We start from the raw sequence: 5,383 nt of genomic DNA on the forward strand, positions 1-5,383 counted from the left end.
GAGGGGTGGGCAGAGGGTGAGAGAGGAGGACCAGGAGAGGGGGTAACACTGAAGGGTTCAGGAGAGGGGACGAAGAGAGTGCAGGGTTCTATAGGAATGATAAGCTAGGGGAAGGGAAGCCCATGAACTAGAGAAGTCTAGGGTAGGGGGTGGGGTGAGAAGAGCTAGGATGCCAGAATAGACTCTCACAGGTCTTGTGGGTGCTGAGGGAGCCTGGAGGCCAGCATGCACTCAGGTATGCTAACAGGCACCGCAGTTAGCCATTTGACTTTAGTTTCTTTGAACCTGATAGAAGGAATAGGTAAGTATTTGCTGAATCAGCTAATGACAATAGTCATAATAGTCTCAAGTTGTGAAAAAGTTGGTACCTCTCTGGATAGTTACTCAAATAGTAGTTATCCAAAGTATTAAAAAGCAGTTATAAATTTATAAAAATTAACTTCATGAGGTATGCAATTGTGGAAATAGAGGAAATCACAAAAATATTATTCTAACATAAACCAGAGTCTACAGAGTTGAACACCTGTTGAAAGATAAAAACCCCTATTCTTATCTTTCCAAACTGGTTGTCTTTGAGCCTTCGATTCTGCAGTAAACTTTAGATCTAGTTACTTACTGGTAAAGAGCCATCTAGCCCACCACTAGCTCCTAGTGAAGGACGTCTCCCTGAATAATAGGCTGCTTTATGGAAAACTCTGATAACCAAAATGCTTTGTCCTATGTGTGCCAGAATGTCCTTGTCTGTTCTTTCCATACCCTCAATACTTCTGCTTCCTGGGACTGGCTGTGGTGAGTCTGATGGAGAGCAAACTGGATCTGACTGCAGTGTAAACTCTGGAATGGCACCACTAGTCTAGATTTCTCTGGATAAGAAATCAAGCCTCCCCAGTTCTTGGCACATAGAGAATCTGACTTAGCACAACGAGCACCATCTAGTGTTCTTACCCCAGACACTGTTTGGAGTTGCTAACAGTTCTTTCCAGAGCAGTTTGACCATACTATGATTTGTATCCAGCAATTACACTTTTAGGAATTTTCCCTAAAAAAATACTTTTAAAGTTGTACCCTAAGAAATAAGCAGATTGTGATACTCAAAATCAATCACAATGCTGTCCTTCAGTGATCACAATTTGATCACAATTTGATCACTAAAGGACAGCCTTGTGATACTCTGTTGAATCAACATATTTATCTTTTCTTTGAATATTTCCTGTAAGAACTATAGATTATTAGGACTACAATGGATCTTGAGTTCAGTAGAAAGTCTTTTTGTTGGTCTTTTTGAGCTAGGGTCTTGCTATGTAGCCCAGGTGGGCCTCAGCATCCTCCTCTTACAATATCCTGAGTGCTAGGGTTCCAGCCTGTACCACCATACCTCACCAGGAGATTTTAGAATCAATCTTATTGAGTAAACTGATTTTACAGATAACAGACTGAATCCTACAAATGTGACATGAGTTACTCCCCCACCCCAAGTCCAGTTTTAGAGCCCAGCTTCTTCTTACTACAAATTATACCACAGTGTCTGGAAGAAGTAGTATTTTTTATATAGCAAAGAGTACTTATTTAGGAAAGTACTTGTTAGAGTTTTGCAGTGGAAGGAGTGCCTTGTTGGGTTAGAGCCTAGAAACACCACAAAGTCACACCTCACAAGGCTTCTCATGAGAGAATTGGGAGCAGGGGTGGGGTGGGTGGTATACAGAGGCCGCCCCTGAGTGAGGGTGGAAGGGAAAATTGGGCAGGTCATGAAGACACGGGCTTTTTATAAAGGGGAATATAGCACATGTGCAAAGGTGAACACACAACATGTGGCGACAGTTGAAATTCGTAATATTTTGGTGACTGATGACATGACAGCTGTCACTGGGTCACTGAAGATAGGCTGGGGGTGCAGTTCTCCAACATTCCTTCTTCTTACCTATTATAAATGGTAAGGAAATATTTAGGTGTGACTGGTGAGGCAGGAATGGGGGCACCGTGCTCCCTAGACTGCTTCTTGTTGTCTAGGGCTGTGGACATCGTCAGGGCACTGTTGAGCCTCGCTGTCAGGATATTCAGTAGTCATCTGTATCCAGCTCTGTTGGTTGTAGTAAAAAATAATAAAAATCCCGGCCAGGGCTTTTTCCTCACCTTAGACCATGCATGTTCTTGGATGAAAGACAAACAGCCTTTATATTTAAAATATGCCATAGGCAGCACAGTAGCTAGGCAGCTCCTCCCCTCCATCCTGTTAGAGTCTACTTTCCTTTTTTTTTTTTTTATCATTAGTTTATTTACATTTTTTTCTAGTATAGGAATTCAAGAGTTTAATTTTCAGATCATATCTCTTAAACTTTCTTCATTCTGTTAGAGGGATGAATTAAATATCCTTATTTTTTAAGTAGCTGGCGCCTTACTATAAAGAAAGAAGCAGCAAATCCATATCCAAAGTACATGGTCATCATAGCCAATAACCGCCATTTGTTTTCCACCAAAAATGGCAAATTCTTCCCCAGACCCTCATTGACCACGCAGACCATGGAGGTGGTAAACTTCCCGATACTCTGGCCCAACATGCTGTTGGTGGAAGTTCTTCAAAGGACGAAGAGATGGAGGGCAGAAGAAATGGATGGAGTACCTCACTCTCCTTTCTTCACGACCTTGCTATCCAGTGTGCAAAGACTGAAAGGGCAAGGGTGAGTCTACTTTCCTATCCATAACCCGAGTTATCACTTTACCATGTTCCACCTGGGCTGCTCTTAACTCCATTCTCAGGGCCATGCTCTCTTGGCCTTTTAGCCCATGGTGGCTCTCCTTCTCCTACTATCCCATGGCAACTTCTCCTTCTTCCCCTCTTCCTGCTCTTCTCTCTTCAAGCCTGGGGAACCTCAACCCCACTATGTCTCTTCTGCCCAGCTACTGGATTTTGGCATTTTCACTCACCAATCACAATTAACTGGGAACAGAGTCACTCAGTGTCTTGTACATGGATTCTCTTGTCTTTGGGGTAACCAGTCTTGGGGTCCTCAAATTAGCATTAGAACGTAAACTGCATTAGGCCAACCCATTACATTGGTAGTCCTGTAACAGTTGTTGCAGGATATTTGATCACACTGTGAATCCCAAGATTGTGTTATTTACTGGAAAAAAACAAACAAACCCTGTTCCTAGTTGTGGTGTGACTCAGCCTTTTGCACAAACCTCTAATTTCAAACAATGAAGGCAAACTTTGTAGAAGGAAGCATCCATGTTTGAAAGTGATGTCTAATTGAGAGACAGAAAGTAATGAATCAGAGAAAGATTGAAAGGAATAGGTTATGGCCAACTCTCATGAGAAGAGAGAGGAAAGAGAGGCAATGTGAGGGTAACAGTGCAGCAGGAAGGAGAGAGGCAGATTTACTGGGAGAGTTTGACAAGAGAACAAACTAGACACAGGTAGACAAAACGAGCCAGACAATGAGGAGACAGGAGATTAAAACAGATTGTTAGAGTTAGTTTGAGGCCAAGCAGGGCAATACAGTCAGAGACCAAGAAAGAAGCACATTTGAATCAGTCAGCTTGCAGAGAGTTGAACCAGCCAGCCAGAGTTCAGAAAGAACAAGAAAAGGTGAGCATATTCAGTGGTAAGTGTCAGAGACTGAAAACACTCTAGGCTTAGATAAGATTGCACAGAGGCTAGAAACTTGTAGAACTGGGCCTAGATTAGCAGACAGAAGCAGTAAGCCTTAGAGATAACAATTACATCTGGCAAATAAAAACATCTTTTACAAACAATAACTGATTAATTATTTGATTAGAATTTTTTTAAACTTGTCTTTGTAGAAAAATAGAGAATTGATAAAGCAGAAATTAGTAAAAGCTGGAAAAATGAGCTGCAGGTGAGTCAGGAAGGTAGTATCTACTTCCATGCATGGTTCTCAAAGGCCCAGGGGCTGGAGGCATCAAGTTGTTTTTTTTACTGTTTTTAGAAGTCTGTTTGAAGTTGTTAGATTTTGTGTTTTACTATACATGGTTGGTTGACATAGAAGCAGCACTCCTCTTGGAAGAAGAGTCAAAGACCACCTTTTTCAGCTGTAAAAAGATCTAGTCTCTGTCAGGTTTGGAGCACCACTGCAGCAAGGAGGCAGTTTGTCCTTGAAGGGTGAATATGCTGGACATCCTGGATGAACTGGGAAGAAAACTGATGCTACAAGGTCAGGGGAGTTGTCAGGCCCATTGTCTCAGTGGCAACACCCGAAGTTATTCCTGTTACAGCCAGAGGGGCAAGTTTTGAACCACCCTTTTATTATGCTGGTGAGCTACTGAGTCCTCAACAGGGATTGGTAGGGTCTTTTCTTCTCCATGTATCAACCCCAGCTTGGGGAATAGAAATACTACATGCATGCTTCTTACCAACTAGCAGGTGGGCGACAGTAGATGTGAGTACCACAAAGGTGCTGTGGATGGAAGGGCACTGAGGTGAGGTGGGTGTTGAGGATTAAGGTTTTGTTACAGTCTAAGAAATGTAACACCCACAAAATGTGCTGTGAATGCCTCAGCAGTTTGCTTTGCCAAAGATGGTGACGTGGAAAAGATTGGGAGTTGGCAACACCAGGCTCAAGCTGGTGAATGGAAAGGTGAGGTTTTTTTTTTTTTTTTTTTTTTTTTGACAAGGTTATAGGAGAAGCTGTAAGTGGTAGTTGTGAGCTAGTCCTGGGAGGAACACACAGCCAGTAATTCCCAAAGCAGCGAGTTTGGGTGACATTAAGGAGCTGGTAGGCTGAGGTCAGAGCAGGAGATGAAATAACAGCTTTGTATTATTAGGAGAAGGAATGTTAAAGAGCTTAGGACCTTAGAGGAATGTTGGATCATCTTCTTGACTTCCCCTATCTCCAGGAGGTGAGTTCGGACATATTTTCTCTGGATTTTAACTGTGCTCATCAGGTTCTGGGGGTTGAGGAAACAGTGGAGCTTACCGACAACACCGGCTTCTCAGTTGGGACCCCATGGGTCCATGATATAGAGGTGAAGGGCCCCATTTTTTTTTTTTTTTTTGATAGAGGAGGGAATTGAAGCAAGGATGTGTGTATGGCAAATGGTATTGTCAAAACTATTATGGGCAGGCTCCATATCTATTTGGCCACTTTTTATAATAGCCTTCAGTCCTGTCATAGAGGAATCAGACAAAAAGGTCATTAAATGAAGGAGGAGGGTTGGATATAGGGGTGATGGGAATTCTAAATGGCTCCTGGCAGCCTGCTATGGAACAGCTTCCTGACCCTATTTGGAAGCACTGTTTGTTATAAGTAAGGGGTTCTTGAACCTTGAATCTTCATATGTAAGAGTCACCCTGAACAGAAGCAGACAAGAGGGTGGGGAGGAAAAGTCCATGTTCAGTCCAGCAGAGTTGAGCACAGCTGCCAGT

General features: G+C 42.7%; 1 pseudogene; it reads right to left on the minus strand.

Annotated features, from left to right (window-relative positions):
* Positions 1 to 2,314: 2,314 nt before the first annotated feature.
* LOC117719531 (cytochrome c oxidase subunit 7C, mitochondrial pseudogene) lies at positions 2,315 to 2,555 on the minus strand (annotated as a pseudogene).
* Positions 2,556 to 5,383: the final 2,828 nt, after the last annotated feature.

The sequence above is a fragment of the Arvicanthis niloticus genome, chromosome 14, assembly GCF_011762505.2.
Source record: "Arvicanthis niloticus isolate mArvNil1 chromosome 14, mArvNil1.pat.X, whole genome shotgun sequence".
NCBI lineage: Eukaryota > Metazoa > Chordata > Mammalia > Rodentia > Muridae > Arvicanthis > Arvicanthis niloticus.